At 36.8% G+C, this 19,554-nt stretch overlaps 1 protein-coding gene across 3 annotated transcripts in view; it reads right to left on the bottom strand.

Annotated features, from left to right (window-relative positions):
- Positions 1-19,554, bottom strand: part of LOC109096886 (double-stranded RNA-specific editase 1-like) — a 155,450-nt gene that overhangs the window by 53,814 nt on the left and 82,082 nt on the right. For 2 of the 3 annotated variants that reach the window (XM_042731786.1, XM_042731788.1), the window contains one exon: positions 457-505. The exons of the other annotated variant lie outside the window; for it this stretch is intronic. The gene's annotated coding sequence lies outside the window, so the exon portion shown is untranslated. The remainder of the gene's footprint in view (positions 1-456; positions 506-19,554) is intronic. 3 annotated transcript variants of the gene reach the window in all.

Here is a 19,554-nt window from a genome sequence, read left to right as displayed (position 1 = left end):
GGAAATTTACAAAATATTTTCATGGAACATGATCTTTACTTAATATCCTAATGATTTTTGGCATAAAATAAAAATCAATCATTTTGACCCATACAATGTATTTTTGGCTGTTGGTACAAATATACCCCAGCGACTTAAGACTGGTTTTGTACTCCACGGTCACAAATATTTCTTGAGCACCAAATCAGCATATCAGAATGATTTCTGAAGGATCATGTGACACTGAAGACTGGAGTAATGATGCTGAAAATTTAGTTTTGATCACAGGAATAAATAAAAAACAGTTATTTTAAATTGTACTAAAACAGTATTTCACTGTATCATGGGTGTGATTCCCAGGGAAAGCAAGAACTGATAAAATATGTACGTTGAATGCAATTTAAGTGTTTGCTAAATGCATCAATGTAATTATCGCAAAAGTCCACACGAGACTAGAGGAAATCAGAAGATACACACCTGGGTTTCCACTGGCCCTCAGAGCCGCTCTAACGCTTGATCACCAAGCCTGCATAGACACAAGAAAGAAAACAGAAATAAAGAATTTAACACCAAATATCAGCATAACATGACGCATCTTCAGATCAACCACAATGGTATGTTTCTACCTTTGTGTAAAGCGATATTCCACAACATCACTTCACAGACACATTATCCACTCGTAACGTTAGCCAGTAACGTTTAGATGTGATCTCCAGCTACTGCAGATTTTGTTTCAATCCCCTGTCACGTCACCAACTTTCCAAGAGTCTCCAAACTTTCACCTGCCGGTGAACGCCACAAAAACATGACCTAACGGCTGTGCTAAACGCATCAGGTGACGTGTCGCCAGAATAAGAACAATATGATCTCAGCTATAAATGTCCCTCATAAAAGTGAAAGAGGAAAAATAAGAGACTGTCGGTCTAAAGGCCTGGCCGAACACAGACAGGAATGACCTGAAATCAGATAGGAGTGAGGAGGATGCAAATTGACAAAAGAAAGATGGGTGGTAATTTCACAATAATAGTCAGAGATGCAAAATACTCCTTTGAGTTCCATAAATCCCACTTTGCATCACTAGGAAGATCTGCAAAACAAGAGCAGCAGAAAGACACTTTATGGAGGAAAAATGAAAAAGCAGCCCAATAAAAACGTGGCCAGCCAAACCGTACATCTCCATGCAGCACGTTTCTTTAACCCTCACAACCTCCCTAGTATTTATTAGTATATTAGTATATTAACATCTGTGCTGCATCAGTGCTGATTCTTCAGGAGCACACCATTGTGTGAAAAAATAATAATAATACAAACACAATAAACAATAGTCTGACTTTCAGTTTCACCTTTCTTCAAGATTGCATGCAAATGAAAGTGACAGTTCATCTATTTGAAAGTTTATGCTTTTGTTTTTTTGTTTTTGTTTTTTTGACTGATTCGTCACAAGATCCAGCTAGAGAAACGGTTCCCACAGTTTAAAGAGATAATTCACCCAAAAATGAAAATTCTGTCATCATTTAATCACCCCAATGTTATTCCAAATCTGTATGACTTTCTTTGGGCTGTGGAAAACAAGAGAAGATATTCCAAAAATGTCTCTGTTTTTGCCAAAAACAATGTAAGTTAATGGGATGCGATGTTGTTTTGATGCCAAATGTCTTCAAAATATAATTTTCTTGTGTTACGCATAAGAGTTTTGCAGACAAGGCAGTGTTATAAAGCCATAATGATCATTTTTGGGTGAATTATCTCTTGGGGAAACATTGTATTCACATGCAAATAACTCTAAGCTGGTTCTTGTAAAGAATCAGTCAAAAATGCATAAACTTTCAAGCTGATGAACTATCACTTTCATCAAAAAAGTTGCAGTCCGCTCTTTTATTCCAAGAAACATGTCTGAGATGTCTTAAAAGTACTTCCATTTTAGGTCTTCTTTAAACAGTATGAAAGTAAAAAAAAAAAAAAAAATCATTAGTTATCAAGCAATAAGAAGGAATCAGTCACTAATACCTGGATTGCATCCCCATTAGATTGTTTTAGTGTCTTTTCTATTAATTGCACATCTATTGTACATCTTAAAAGACACAAAAACCCTCAAAATAATCTAAAAGAAAGTTGTTAGATCAATTATAATTTGTGTGGCTCAACTGGCAGTAACACTTTAATATAGGGACCAATTCTCACTAATAACTAGCTGCTTATCAGCATGCCTATTATTAACATACTGGCTTTTTATTAGAACTTATAAAGCACATATTCTTCATGACCATATTCAACATCCCTAACCCTACCCAAAACTTAACAACTACATTACTAACTATTAACAAGCAGCAAATTTGGAGTTTATTGTGGCAAATGTTATAGTTAATGGTTTGTTAATGGTGAGAACTGGACCTTAAAATAAAGTGTGACCATAGAAGCATGTGCTAAATTAATACATTTATAACCACAACCAATATTTCAATCCATAAAAAAAAATCACTTCATATAAAATAGTTTCTGATCCTAAAACCACTAGATATCAGAAATGGCAGACCAAGCAGAGAGAACATTGTTTAGGTCACAGGGGGGCGCTGTTGCCCTTTTCTTTCTGGTGTTTCTGAACCTGTTTCTGCACATAAAAAATATCAACAAGCTTCAACAACATATTACAGAGAATTTCAAAATCAAACTTATCATGCTGTTAAAATAGACCCTGAAACTGTATATATACTGTAAGCTGATGGCAACAACGCCTAAAACAATGGTGTAAAGTGCTCAACTTTCTAAGCATGTCCTCACTCAGTTTCCTCTGAGCAGATTTATTTCCATTATACTAAATACAATTTGATGGTTGAACAACAGCCTTAGGGCTGGAAATGCTGGAGGGTCCCGCACAATTAGGGGGCCACATAATCAACTGAGATGAGAAGTTTTAAGAGCAGAGCAAATAAGCCAGAGAGCAGCCATGCAATGCACCGCAATCTGCATTTAAGAGCACTGTGTGACCACAGCTAAAATGTTGAGAGGGGGATCTTTAACCAGCACAGACAGTCAGATGAAAGACTCCTCAGTCAGACTAAATGGGATGTGGGAGTCACGCATGTTTGGATCCGAGGGCCTGGACTTCAGCTGTAGAGGACAAAAGGCTAATTGCAAATACACTCTTCATTACAACGATAAAATTACTCCCCCGTCAACCCTCTCCTCCTCTGCATTTAACAGTGGTCTAAGAAAAGAGGCGATAACGAGCTCTAACTGTCCTGTGTGCTCGCGTTTCTTCTTTTGAAGCTTTGCGGGAATAGCTCACACGAACAAGAAAGCTCTGTTACATTTTTGGCAGACATGGCAAAAATCAGCCAATCACGAGTCTTCTCATTTGAGTATCGCACATTTATGGTTTATAAATCGCAATCCTTTGCCATGTCTTCTACAGTGTTTGACTGTCTCAAGATCAAAAGCAGACCAGATGAGACCAGTTTTAATGCTGCCAATGAAACCGAGAGAAACGCTAAACACCACTGCCATATTCAGTTCAAACAAAGCGGAGGAATTCAATAAAAGAATACATAAATCACACCTCCAGACAGAACAGAGAGTTCTCTAAGAGAGGAAAAAAAATACAGATAAAGGAATGAGGAGTCCCTGCCAACAACAGACAGCTTAGGTGAGAAATCAGTCAGGGTTGAAACAGTTCCCATAAAACTAGAACCGTACGATTTGCAACCCACAGTTTGATACATGTTAGTACCTGAGTTCATCTAATGTTTAATAATACCTCTTAAGTAATAAAAGGTGTCTATTTTTAAGACTAATTACAGTTATTCTCTCTACTGCTGAGGTTCTGTACAGTGCAAAAAGTAGTTGTAACAATGAAAAAAGCACAAGGTAAAGATTTTATTATTATTTTAAATATTAATAAAAAAATCAGAAACACTTGTGTATTTACATTTTTCTGGTATATATAAAATATTTCTTAAAAATAATGTGCTTATAATGTTATTCTTAGTAGTAGTACTATCATTACATTAAGTAATATATTTCTGTCACAGTTTCTTCAAGTTCAACCAAACTTTTATTTTGATGGGTTGATGTGAAGACCTTTAAGTTTCTGTTTGTATATGATATGGTAAAATGCTAATGTAGCGACTCTCTAGATATTGTTTATGTGTTCATGTACCCATATATTGATGTGCGTAGTAAAGAAACCGCATATCAATATATGGGTATGGGTATTTTTATGACTGGATTCTGCGTTTCTGCATTTTTCTCGGAAATCAACAGGCCCTAGTATACAGTACTATCCAAATAATAGTAAATTGCAAAACTCAAAATGTAAAAAATAAAATAAAAACAGACTTTGTATAAAAAAATAATATAATTTACAGTAATTATTATTGTTTTGCTGCATCTTATGGTGAACTCAGAGTCACTACCACCTTCTTCCTAAAGGGGGCGCAAGCACTCAGAATCACTGAAACATACAGTACAGAAGGAAACTTCCACTGTATGTACTAGAGATTGGATGGACGTGAAGCCTGCCAAGAAGATGCCACAGTAGAGTGCACATGGAACGCAGAGAAGAACAGAGGCATTCTCGCTGTCAGTCATCCCCAGACTCGGAGGCCTTCCTCAGGGCGACAGAACCTGCTAGGATGAAGCATGGCCAGAGAGAGTGACAGAGAATGAGAGGCCGGGAGATGCAGACAGGCTACTTTCCCACAGGGAATCAAGTCTGTAGATCCTCATGAAGATGACGTAGAGGGCAGAAGCTTGTGTGCCCATCTCTGCTGCAGTGTACCACCAGGCTGTTTCACCCCCCCCCCACCCACTCCTCACAGCAGCTCCGCTGGAAGAGCGGGGCAGGAAATATAGAGCCATTAGATGGTGAAAAAGACATGAGGGAAAATTACTGCTGCTGCCCCAAGTGTGAACTTCCGACAGCAGAGTCAGTAGGATATTGAATTTATTTCAAGATGCCTGGCTAAAATCCTGGTTTGTATAGTTACCTTAAGTCAACGTAGCATATACAAGCAAGGCACAAACATTGCAAACGTGCATCAGAGATTCAGTCAAAGTGTACCTTGTAAACTAGCTCCTCAATAACATCGGCTCCCGTGATGAAAGTGCAGGTATCAAGGGATGCAAGTAAACTTGAAGGATATTGCTCAGTGTGTGCTAATAAGTGGAGGAGAAAACCAATAGCATTTACAGACGTATGACCTTCTCTTATTCTCCAGTTACACCACAAGGGATCGGAAGCTTCGGCCCATTAGCATATGTCATTAACACAAGTCTAAGTGCAAGTGGTCTAACACAACAACAGCTCTGTTGCAGACTCACTGGCTCCAGAGTTGGATAAGATGTTCTAGTCCTGTTAAAACAAGACAGGGAAAGAAAAAAAACGGACCTTTTTTGGCTTGAGTATCATTGCTGGTCACTGTGTGAGTTCTTGGCAAGTTGTCGCAATAGTCCACGTCCGACTGTACATTGGGCACAAGAATAATGCTCCACTGTTTCTCCTTTGGAAAAACAACATTCCCTGGTTCCTACTAAGATGTGGAGACGATCTCAAATGCCGACCGAATGGCCTGAATCAACACTGTCAACACCCACAGGACCTGCAGAACAAAGGTTGCGACAACTAGAGCGAAGCTGAGGAATAGGTCTCTGTGTGGAATGACGCGCAAGGCCGTGTTTAATCTCCTTCCCGAGACCTAAAAATCCAAATCTTGCGCCTCCACTCTTTACTTGCACTTGACAGATTGGGGTTGTTTGTTTGCGGTGCGTTTTAGTATTCCCCTGGGGCTTGCTATTTGGGTCAACTCTCCAGGGAGAAGCAAGGATAGTGTGTAGAAACCAGCTGGCCGGCACAGCTGGAGTTCATGGAACCTACCGGGTGACATCTGCAGTTCTGAGGCCAAGGGCGGGTACCTAACTTTGCCACCTGGGCACTGATTAGGCCTTCAGGGAGTGAGCAAACTCAGGAGAAGACCCTTAAAACCAAGAGGGCGATCTGTCAAATATGCTTCTGTGGTAGACTTTTCCTAAGCCTTGGAGGGTGGCCTTGTACTGTGAAAAACGACGGTGACGCAGCACAGCTTGTACCTAACAAAAAAGTCAGGCCAGGACAAACGAGGGAAGTACCATAACCCCCCCACACACAAACACTCAGCCCCAACAAAGCCTGCTCTGTAAATTCATCAATAAGACTAAACCTGTTTCTATTGAGCTAAGAGTTTTGCTCTTTGGCATAAACCGAAACCCAGCGATCACAGAGGTCCAGCACCAACCTGTGACAATCCAGACCAGTTACACCTCTGAGGATAAGATCTTTCACAACACTCTTGACCGCTCTTGTCAGAGCAGTGGAACAATGCCCCTGAGTTTTTTCCCACGCAGGATCGCCTGAGGTACTCCAGCTTGTGTTACAGCAGTTGTGTTTAAGTAGGCCAGGAGTGTCTAAAAGAGAGATTGAAAGAGTTGAGGGATCTCATACTGTGCTCGAGGGGGAGCTGAGGAGGGTTGAATCAGCCAAAAATGAAAACTGTCACCGTTTACTCACCCTATTGTCATTGCTAACCTGTATGATTCTCTTTCTTCTGCGGAGCACAAAAGAAGGCATGCAGAATAAAGTTCCAGCAGATTTGGTCCATGCTATGAGTGTCGACAGAGTTCAAAACTTTTAAGTTCCAAAAAGGACATGAAAGTCGTCTGAAGCAAGATGATACTTTGTATGATGAAAAGATCGAAATTGAGATATCCACTCTCAAATCAAAAAAGTCACAAACCTCAAATGTCATGATGCTCTTCTTCATGTGATGTGAAGTTTAACACTAGTTGATGCTGGGGGTTTGTGTCACCAACTTTAGTTTAGTCTGTGTAGGGATGTTAATACATTTTTTTGGTTTGATTTGAGTGAATAAAGGTATACACTTCAGATTTCATAAATCTGTTTAACATACAAGTTGAGGTGTATGAATTCATTTCACAGTACTATTCATTTCACACTCTGATGACTTTAATAACAAGGACAAACAAATGTCATCTTTTGTGTTCTGCAGATGAAAAGATGTCATACAGGTTTGCAATAATATCAGGTTAAGTAAATGAGATAACTTTTTGTAGAATAAAAATCTCCCCAGAAAATATCTGTGACTTTAAAGTAAAACTTAATACAAAATGATCTGAAAATGCAGACATTACACTGCACTCAATTTTCTTTGGCCCTGATCTGGACTCTAAATCAGTTTTTCCAAAGCACAGGTCTTGGAGTACCACCAAGAATATGCATTATGGATGCCTCTCTTTACCGACAGACCCATTTCAGGTCTTGGAGTCTCTACTATCAGTTAAATCAGGTGTGTTTGATTGTGAAGACAAAGTGTGCAGTGTTGAAGGTACTTCAGGATCAACATTTCTTTCAATCAGTATCTAAATATATATATATTGTTAATGTTTGTTTAATTGCATCTTTTTTATGACATTCAGCATTACAGCATATTTGAGAGCTATCAATTTTAACATTTGTTAGACTTTAAAAAATTACTTCTAATTTAAGTGAACTTAAAACAATCCTCACATAAACCCATTATAATAAATGACACATTCACCTGTGCCCTTCAGCAAGTAGGAAATATACAGAAATTGAATAAAAAGTTACCAAAACACTAAATTCTAAATTAAATATAGATGACTTCTTACAGCTACTAAAGTTATTGATTTCCTCTTTTTTCTTTTGTTCTTTGATAAACAGACATCACTGCAGCTGGGTTATTAGGTCATTTGGCTGCTATTACTTTAAGAGCTGCCACTGCTGAACTTGTTGTGGTTCTGACATCTGACATGCTCGTAGTTTGATTCGTGCTTTAATATAAAATGATACAGTCTGCAGCGTGCACCGCCGTATGCGTGCAAGTGAATAGCATACTGAAACTTTGCCTGACAAAATCTCATCTGTGCGCAGTTTACTATTGTTCTACTGAATCTCCTCGTCACCTGCCATTACTGCACTTGTTTTGACTTGCGCCTGGTGCTAGACATGTGCCGGTATTTGGTAATGTGATATATCACGGTACTGAATATGCACAATATTGTTATTGTGGGCACTTCAAAATACTGTGAATAATTATTTATTACAAATTATTCAGATTTTTTGAATGCATTTTAAGAATATTTTCCCCATCAGCTGGTCACAATGCACAACACTGCTGTATGCTGCGTGAAGGAGACGCACTGAATGAAAGCACATTCACTCTCTGAGTTAGTTAAACATTAGTAAACACGTTAGTTCATTCATTAGTTACCATAAACTGCCAATGAAATGTTCTTCTAAGCATTCATTAAACTTAGGTAATTTTTGGGTTGCAAAAAGGTGGAAAATTTCCAGTAAATTTTGGAAATATTCCAGAAGTTTTGGAACCTTTCCTGGATTCTTTTGGAATATTCCAGGGATTTTTGGAAAGTTTCTGAAAATTTACAACCCTAGGTAATTACAATATTTAATAGCATGTTGTTAAAATCAAAAGATGCAACAGTGTTATTTAATGAACAGTTGTATTTATTTTTACAAAGATTAATAACTTCTGTAGCAAATGTCTATTGCTCATTATTAATTGTTAATGCATTAACTAAGGCTAACTATTGAGATAATATTGTAAAGTGTTACTTATTGGTCTTTATAATGCTTTTGCACTTAAATCTGTGTGAATTTTTTATACTTTATTGTATGCAAATGTTCAGGAATAGAAATGTTCTTTTGTGATAAAAACAAAGTTAATAAACCTGTTATAGTTTATGACAACACCTTTTTGTCAATTAAATTTCAATACCGTGATAAGACCGTATACCGGAATAAAAGCATTAGCAATTAATCACAACATGAAAATTTCATACCGTCATATGCCTACCTGGCGCTGAGGTGCAGCTGAAGTACGCACCTAAAAAGTCTCCCGTTTGATGTGGTCGTAAAGAAGTTCTGCGTCTAAAATGCAATTACTGTCAAGAAATAAGAGACAGAAGCAGTAGCTGTGAGTGGGGTGGCTAATCATAGCTCCGTTCCTGCGTTAACAGAGTTATTTTTTACTTTTAACACTATTAAACTGGAAAAATTAATCGCCTGTGTTAACGTGCTAATTTCAACATCACTAGTTTTAATACTACTAAAGCCTGACATTAAATCTATAGATCAAAGCAAAGTAAGATCTCTCAATATTGCGTATAACAAGGCTACAGCATGAGGTAAAGAGAAACAGGAAGGAAACCTCTGACTGGTGATGCCTGCAGTCTGTAGAGGAGGGCGTAGAGTTTAGAGCTGGCCGCCGGTCTGCCCAGCATCCATCTCTCCAATCAGTGGGCGTACTCCAAAGCAAACACAGCCATTTCCATTGAATATGGCTGCTCGTAATTCCTGAATAACCTCATGGGGGAAGGGACAAGTCTGCAGCTATGGTATGAGACTGTGTTCTCCATCCCGTCAGCTTCAATCTTAAGCTCAGAATGATAAGACAAGCTTTCCTCCATCCAACATCAACATCAGGCTGCACTCTTATCTGTCTTTATCCCAAAACTATACAACATCTGGCCATCTACGACACCCCCAGATGCAGCAAGCCAGGCACACACCAGCCAAACCCAGGCAACTGTTCGCCTGACAGAAAGACTGATAACCACAAAGGGTTCATTCAATCTGCTGTATATCATTTCACAGGAATTATGTTCAGAGAAAACCTCATTAACCCCATCTGCAATTCAGTGACACAAAAAGCCCTGAGGAAGGAAAATAAAAAAAAAAGAGCTGGAGGTGGTAAATTGCTTCAGAGGACCCGTCTAAATCAGATCAATGATTAGCATACAGCGACCATCGTCCCAATCAAACGCAACCTTCAGATGATCTTTTGAGGGAGCAGGTGATCATATAAAAGTGCACAAAAGAGAAGGCCTGTTTGTGTTTGCACTGTGCCAACATTAATTTTCTACAGGGTTGTTTATTTTTCTTGTGTGCTCATTGCAGTTCAGGTTCAGGATTTAAGAATTGGAACAATTTCATTCACCATTTGGACTTTAAGCAGACCAACAGGAAGCTGCACTGGAATTTAGAATGGAATCTGAATTGGCCACACCCACAGGAAGTTAAATTGCAATAACTAGGGTAATGCATTCTGGGAATTGAAATCAATCTATTTATCCATCTGCAAGGCTCTTAAACTTGTTCAAACTTTCAAACAAGTCTTTGTCAAGTCAATATCCAAAATCTGTATTTACAAGCTTTGGTTTTCTAGGTGAACCTCAATTAGCTAATTCTTGCTTACATTAATATTTAAATTGCGATTCTGCATATTGCATGCTACCTCAATTGAAACTCAATTCAAATTCAACAGCCGAATCTTCAAAGTACATACAAACATCTGAAGATCAGAACAAACTAGTTTCAGGATATTAGCAGTATTACAAATGCATTCTCTTGGAATCCACAACCAAAGATCCTGAGAAAATGTAATAAGTCCATCTAAGCCTACAATACTCATAGCCAATTTCACAAAGTGATTTAGTCATGTAACCCAAATTCACAGAAACAAACGGCATGCTTTGCTACTCCTGAAAATCAATATTCAGTGTTCATATTTTACATTCAAGGCATCACCAATGGATTGGCAGCATAATCCATTACGATGACATTTTCTATCATCTCTCTTTAAACACATCATCACTTCAGCTCGAGTCTCTAATCAATTCAGTCAGAGCCTTTCCGTGGGGTCAACCATGCAGAACAGCAGCAGCTGTGATGAGGTAATTTGGAGCCCCAGCGGCACCCACTGATGGGCCACAAGGCATTGTGGGTAGATTCTCACTGGCCCTCAATGACAAACGGTGCTCCTGTGAAATGGAAACACGCTCTGGTTTCACCTCAGTAAGAAAAAATAGTGAGAGACTTTTACGAGAGGTTCCTCTGCTTGTGTTAAAAGACAAGGAACTGAAGTGTAATGTGCTCAAATGACAACTGACGAGTTAAAGGGGTCATATGTTGCTGCTAAAAAGAACATTATTTTGTGTATTTGGTGTAATAAAATGTGTTTATGAGGTTTAAGGTTAAAAAAAAAAACATTATTTTCCACATACTGTACATTACTGTTTCTCCTCTATGCCCTGCCTTCTGAAACACGTCGATTTTTACAAAGCTCATCAGTCTGAAAAGCGAGGTGTGCTGTGATTGGCCAGCTATCCAGTGCGTTGTGATTGGCCGAATGCCTCAAGTGTGTGATGGAAATGTTACACCTTTTAATATATTGTAATGTCTTGTCCGGCCGGAGCGACGAGACAAACATAAAAACCATTATAAACGTGACATAAACATGATTTCTAGTCGTGTCTTCTTTTGGAAGGCAAAAACAAAGTAGTTTCGCTTTCTCAATGAAACGGCGTCACACACCGCGGCCTTGAGTGAGCAGAGGCCAGAGACCTAGAGTGAGCCGCGACCGGCTTGAATGAGCGGAGGTGGGCGGCTTGAGGTGGATTCTATGAAGGCGCGTACCTTGGTCTTGCAGCAACCACATGTGACAACCCCGGGCTGGACGTCACTTCGTCCACGGTGAAAGCCGATCCGGCAATCCACAGTGCAAAGTTGATGTATTTCCTCAGCGACCAGCACGGATCAGCTCTAGGCATGACGGAGCGGATATCATCCTCTTTTTGAAGGCCAAACAAAGTAGTTTCGCTTTCACAGTGAAACACACAGCGTCTATACGACATGACGGCAGCGGCAACAACAATACTACAACAAGAATAAAAGGTACACCTTCTTTCTTTGCATGAACATCTGGGCGGAGTTATGCAAATCTTCCCACATACTGACCTAGAGATGTGGGGGCGTGTTAGAACAAGCCGTTTCAGGGGGGCGTGGACGAGTGTTAACTTTTATAAAGAATATCTCTTTGGATTTGAGACTTTAGTCATTGCAACTTCACAGATTTATTCACCAAAAGCTTGTAACACTTCAAAGAGAAAGGAAAATTTGAAATTGCATCATATGACCCCTTTAAGTCAGGTCCCAACACCAGAGGAAATAATATCGGATTTAACCCTTGTGCTTTTACCTAATTTGTTGTTCCTGGGTCAAAAAATGACTGCCCTTTTAAAAACTCCTTGTAAATCTATCATGATGCTATATTATCACCAAATCTTGGATTCAACCTTTTTATCAACCTATTTTCTTTCAATTAGCATGGGTTTTGAATTTCTTTTTGGAACTGGCTGACTGAAGACCTTATTGATGTATGCTTATGCACCTTAGTTTTGAGTGAAAACAGCATTATTTGTGGCAGTGTTCACTCAAAAACTGAGGTGCATAAGCTCAGATCAATGAGGCCTACCAATGATCAATCAGTTGCAAAAATAAGTCAGTAAGTTTAAGTCCAATACGATAACATTAACTAGCATTTTTGGGAAAAAGAAAATCCTTTCTGGTTCAAAAAGACAGGAACACAACATGACCAAAAAGGTTAACCAAATATGTTTTACTCACCCTCACATCTAAACAGACTTACTTCGGTGAAACACAAAAGTAATTTTAAAGTTTATATGCAATTACAACAAGAGTGTACAAAAGTGTTTAAGCATGAAAAGAATTAAAAGAACCATAAAAGAATCATAAAAATGGTCAGTGACATAGCACAACGGTGTTGAAATGAGAGAAACTAATTTGTGAAGGAATTAATTATTTTGCATTCAATCCCTTTAATGAATTAATTTAAACAGTTCACAAATAATTCATTAACAGTCTCACTACAGATTTTCAGTGAATAGCTACTCTCATTTCAGTCTGTTCAGTCTTCAATTCCACATTTACTGGAAAAGAAAGATCAGCACAGTCTTCAAAATTCCTTAACTCAAGTATTATTTGATCAAATGACACACTGACCCTTATTCAGGCATATAGATTCTGTCTTTGCAACAAACCAACGACTGAGGCCTTTTCCTCAGAGGAAAATCAAAACTCAAAAACACCACAATATCTGACACTACTACTCCGATCAGATAGCGCTGAACCATCTTCCAGACGGCGTGCAACAGGGCCGATTTGTGGGCTATGATTTCAAATATCACACAATAAATCACACGCAGACATATTCCTCACAGCAGAAATACCAGTTGTCTCCTTGAGGAGGAGTTTGAGAACAAAGCTGCCATTCTGCTTTTCTGTATCATAAACGCCTCCTCCTTCCTTTAGATCCATTTCAAATCAAGCCTGTTTATAAACTGAATTATAAGATACTAAACTGCCTATGTACGTCCGTGGTCCTAATACACAGGAAGGTAGTATTTACCCAAATGCCAGGTCTCGGTCGTACTACTGCACCATGGGATTTCGCCTGTGACCACCCTGACATTTCATTACATTTATTTTGCCCTCTAAAGGACATAGCAAGCTTGATTATAAAACAAAGACTGTGTTGAAATTGATTTTTTCCACTGGGTTACGAAAAAAAGATCTTTGTTATGTGTTGAATTCCAATGAAGATGAAGACGAGACTTCGGTCCTGACGATCAGCTGAGACAGGTCATTAGTACCTCCTGCCTGAGAGACAGACACTTACACTCATTAATACATATGGATATTTTCCCTCAGGAAGCCCAGGGCATCATTCATCTACCGTTTATTTATTTATTTTTTATCTCAAGCACTGCTGTGAACTTCCCACTCTGCTGAACTTGCAAAAAGCTCCCACATCCCCGAGCAGGCCAGGATGAATGAGCGATCTACTGGAAAGTCACTCGAGAACTGAAAATGACGGGCTCGAGAGGACAAATGAAAGGCATGGTAACGTCTTTTTGTATCATTTAAACTCTGGAAAACATGAGGAACATTACAAGGAGGACACTGGTTAAAAACAAATGAAGTTTTTCCACTTAACAAAGTGTGTTTTTGGTGAATATCCATACTGTTGTTTTTTTTTTTATTATTTAATGAAGGTCAAACTAGTCAAATCAAGTTCCAAAATTAAGTTTATTAATTTAAATGCATTAAAATTCAGTTGATCAAAATTTTAAGTTTGTAAAAAAAAAAAAAAATCCTCTGAAGCCACATGAAAGCTTACATATAAATTGCATATAGTTATATTACCTTAACATAAGTTTTGTGCCAGTGTACTTAAAATGAAATGAATACGTTCATTCACCATTGATTAATTAAAATGGATCAAAAGTGACAGTAATGATACATTATAAATAATCAAATAAACCACACAAATATTAAGCAATTATATATATATATATATATATATATATATATATATATATATATATATATATATATAAATATTAGGGCTGTCAAATGATTAATCACGATTAATCACATCCAAAATAAAAGTTTTGTTTACATAATATATGTATGTGTACAGGGTATATTTATTATGTATATATAAATACACACACATAAATTGTATATTTAGAAAATATTTACATGTATATACATTTATATATTTATATTCTTATATTTTATATTATATATAAATATATTTAATATATAAACATAACATATTCTTCTTAAATATATACATGCATGTGTGTGTATTTTATATATACATAATAAATATACACAGTATACACACATATATTATGTAAACAAAACTTTTATTTTGGATGTGATTAATCGTGATTAATCATTTGACAGCCCTAATATATATATATATATATATATATATATATATATATATATATATATATATTATATATATATATATATATACACATATACACAATAACAAAAGGAATGTGTTAGCTTAACACCGTACACGTAACAAGTTTTTTTTTAATTATATAATAAATAAAAAGAAAAACAGATAGAATAGAAAAAGAATAGAGCAAGCTAGTGTTAGAAATAGAATACAAAAAGAATAGAAAAGCTAGTGTTAGGTTTTTTTTTTTTTGTTTGTTTGTTTGTTTTTTTACAAACAGTTAGTAAATTAATAGAGTGCAAGTCTAAAAGGGGCAATTTTGCTGCCACATTCTGGATTAGCCTGGACAGAACAAGAGTTGGAACAAGGAGTTGTGCAGCATGTTCCCAAAGAAAGGGCCTGATCTCCTTAAAAAAAACAACAACTGTATTTCTATTTTTGTTTTCACAATTTTTTTTACAAGTTTTATATTTATTTTATAAAATCATATGTGTATTATATATATTTTTTTTTATTACATACTACCTTTCAAATGTATGGGGTTAAGTTTTTTTTGTCTGATTCGGATCTCAATGAATAACAACTTACATGTTGTTCTGTACGTTATTTTACAAGTGAAGTGAAAACAAGTGGAAAAACATCTGAATCCGACTGATAAATGATGTGATATGTATGAGAAACCAAACAGAGTGAGAAGAAAGCTGTAGATATAACCTCTGAGGGGTTCATTTCAGCAAAGCCAGACCTCTGAGTTATCAATACGAGCATATAAATTGTTAAAAGGAGCTAGGTGATGTGTACTTTTGAAATACTCCCTTTTATAGGGAAAAACAGGCGTTTGAGGCATCACACAGCTCTCTGAAGTCACGAAAACACAGGTAGGAAGCCCTGTTATCAACGTAATATTATATTCTTGGCACTTCTCCATTCATCACGGTATAGTGGATGGCTAGGAGCAAAAGAGAACGGTGAGGACACAAACAACGGAAGAGAGAGAGAGAGAGAGATAAGAATAGCTTGTTAAAGCCATTATTTGACATGAATAGAAGCTGAGGTCATGTTCCTCTTGTGTCCTGGTCACCGGTGCCTTTGGCCTGCACGAGCCATGGTAGTTTGAGAACTAAGGGAAGGGAAAGGGAAGGGAAGGGAAAAAAATGTAATGTTGAAGAATGGAAAAAGAAAAAAAATATTGGAAAAAGTGTAAGGAAATTACAGAATTCAAAAGGGAAAAGAAAATGAGTTAATAACAAAATAGAAAAGAAAAAAAGGGAAAATATAAGAAGAAATGAAAAAGAAAAAGAAATGGTAAAGGGTAATAGCAAAGTAATGAGGAAAGAAAGGGATATGGAAATGAAAAAAAGAAAGATAAAACAGGCAAAAAACAGGCAAGGAAATAAAAAATATATAAGTGGAAAGGAAAATGTGAAGGAAATGATCAAATTAAAGATGGGAAGACAATTACAGAGAAAATAAAAAGGGAAAAAAAGGAAAAACTAAAAGGAAATTTAAAAGGATCAGTCCAAGAAAAAGGTATGAAAAAGAATTAAACGAGAAGTAAATGAGAACAGAAAAATTAAAAAAAGAAGAAAACACAAGTAAAAAGAAAAGGTCTTAATGACAAAAGAGAAGAAAAAGAAAAAGAAAAGAGATCAAAAGACATTATGAAAAGTACAAAAAGAAAGGAAAGAAAGAAAATGGTAAGGAAATGAAAGAGGAAAGGGGAAGTAAAAGGAAAGGGAAAGAGGAAATTAAAAAGGGTGATAAAATTAAAGATAAATGAAAACGGAAAGAAAAGGCAAAAGGAAAATGGTAAAAAAATGAAAGAGGATATGTAAAAGTAAAGGTATAATGAAATGAAAGGCAAAAGGAAGGTGAAAGGAAATGGAAGTAAAAATGAAAATTGTAAGGAAATAAGAAACGCAAAGCAAAAGAAGAAGAGATACATCAATAAGGAAATGTAAAAGGAGAGGTGAGAGGAAAGGCAACAAGAAGCAAGCAAACAAATATACATCACAAGCTGTGCATCTGAACTGATTTACTACAGTAAACAGTCCATGAGCTCAGTGAAACAAGATGCAGCAGTGCACCAAAACATGAGCAACAGAGATGAGAGAAACACTGAGCCACAGAAACTCCTGCATCCTGCAGAATGAAGAAATCATCAAGTTTGGATGCTGAGGCAGACTCACTCAGCACTGCCACACAAAGAGCTGAGGAATGACCTCCCAGACCTCCTCTCATTTCATCCAGCATCCAAACACACCACAGACAAGCACAAGCAGAGCACACTCATTCTGTCAGAGGGGTGGTTTCCCTCAGGTCCTCTGGAGAAATTCAGCTGTCTCACTGCACCTGCAAGACGGCGTTTGGCTATTATGACTCCATCTCACACTGATATAGTGTGTTTATGTTTAGTGCTTCCAGAAGGAGAATTGACTAAAATATTAGCATATGGTACAGCACATAGAGGAAGGAAAATGGCACTGCGGTTTTAATGAGCTGTTGCTGTTCTGTTATTAGCTCTGCGTGTAGGAGGTGACGTTTATTAAAAACAAAAATGATACCATTTCAGATGTGTCCCAAAGCACAAGTGCACACAAGCAGGCTAAAGGAAGATTTTTGTTTATGTATGTGGTAAATCTGCGTTTCAAAGACATCCTTTTGGGTAAAACAACAGTTTTAAAATAAAAGCAGGCACTGCTGGAATCTCATCCCAAATCAGCATATTAGAATGATTTCTGAAGGATCATGTGACACTGAAGACTGGAGTAATGATACTGAAAATTCAGCGCTGCATCACAGGAATAAATTAAATTTTTAAATATATTCAAATAGAAATCAGCTACTTTAAATTGCAAAAATATTGTTTTTTTTTTTTTTCTCGTACTGCTGAACATAAGAGTCTTTAACAAAACAAAAAAGAATATATATATTGATGATATATATTGATGATAATGATAATAATGATAATATTTAATACAGGAGATCACAGACGTCCTTTTAATTTCAACTCGAATGCCATTTGGACAACTAATCCAGTCTGAATAGTGCTTAAATCTTCTTGTGTGCTGCAGATGCTCATTGTGGCCTTCTAAGACAGGCTCTGCCTTCATTTGATCTTGAGTATATTACCATTCCAATCATATCTCGAGGTCAGGAATGCTGCTCGTATGTCCCGATTGTATAAACGGGAAGTGAACAGAAGGACACTGGAGGACAGGGCATCTGCAGGGTGTTTTCACTCTGTCACAGGGACCTGAATGAAAACTAGTGTGGAACCATGGCCAGCATATTAATAGATAACGCCCAACAGGTTGGTACAAGGACAAATTTCCACACTCTGGGAAGTGGGAGTGTTTGCTACATGTTTGGGATGAGTCAGGATCACAACTAGTGATTCAACAAGCAACTAGCTGATTAGTGAGGTTACCCAAACTTTAAATTATTTCTAAGTTTGTTGTTGTTGTAATATTCTTAGAAGTGGCACTTCAATTAGCATGCTTTAATCAGTATGCTTGCCAAATCAAAAACAAGCTCCACTTCTAAAGCGAAATTTTTTAAAGAAGTATTCCATTCCATCACAGTTCATGTAACTTTTCCTGAAAGCATAAGTAATTTAAATAAACCCAACCCCACCACCTCCCCAAGAAACGAGTCTAATCAAACTAATTACAAAGGCATTCTTTAAAGGGACAGTTCACAAAAAATATTTTTTCATGATCATTTCAAGCCTGTATGACTGACTGTATTTTATGTAACTGTCATTTTCACTGTGATTTTGAAGAAATTAAGATATAATAATTAGCATTATAATTGTACAGTTTACATTAAAATGACATGAAAACTTACTATTTTTGTTAAAAAAAATTACTCTACAAAGAAATAGTATTATTACAATAGTAATATATTTACTGTTTTGTTTAAAAATATTATTTAATTATACTAATTATTATTATTATTATTATTATTATTATTATTATCATCACTACAATTTTTATTTAATTTAATTAAATTTACTTTGTTTATTGATATTTTGGCCAATAAAACAAACAAGGAAACCTGGCACTCAAACAAAACAAAAAACAAAACAAACAAACAAACAAACAAAAAACAAAGAATTTAAATATCAATCACTTTTTTAGTACCTGAAAAATCATTATTATATTTTTTTTTCCCCTAAATAGTTTTGCCCTAAAATAAAGTTTTGGATTGACATGAGGGTGAGTAAATGACAATTTTTTTATTTTTGAGTGAAATATCCCCTTAAGGTGGTTAGTCGACTAGTTGATCAGGCAACCAAGTCACTTTCAAAATGACGCCGTTTCGCACACCCCTGGTGCATTTTGTCTGAATAGCATTCATATAATAGAATAGCCACAGAGCACATTGCCAGGAAAAAGCAATGTAGCACTTCAAAGCAGTAGCTACTTCCTGCCCTCTTCCTCACCTCATCCTCATCATTAATTACTACTTGTGCTCGGCCTGTCTGTAATAAATCATATTTTTAAAACCACAACAGCAGTTCTGGAAAACTAATGCTGAAATATGATCCATAACCATGCTTGCATTTCTCTCGGTCACCCGTGCAGTGTTGGCACTCTCCATGCTCGTCTTGCACAAGTCTGATCGGACTTTTATCGGCACAAAACGGGCAAGATTAAAAGAAGTTAGAACAAAGGAAATCACTGTTGGATATAATCAGGAGAACAATATGAGCAATTTACTATCGCTCAACAGCTAGACCATTTGCAAATGGGCTTGAGGAAAATAATCTTCTATTAAAATGATTTGACATGCTTGTTCTTCCGTTCAGACTCTTTTATGTCTTTTTTGTTTTGATTAAAAGGGCCAATTATACGGACTGTGTTTGTCTCAAGTCTGGAAAACGCCAGAACTTACATGGGTTTGTTCGCCATTTGACAGTTAT

Source organism: Cyprinus carpio, chromosome B9 (assembly GCF_018340385.1).
Source record: "Cyprinus carpio isolate SPL01 chromosome B9, ASM1834038v1, whole genome shotgun sequence".
Lineage (NCBI taxonomy): Eukaryota > Metazoa > Chordata > Actinopteri > Cypriniformes > Cyprinidae > Cyprinus > Cyprinus carpio.
This window is presented reverse-complemented; position numbering and strand designations above follow the sequence as displayed.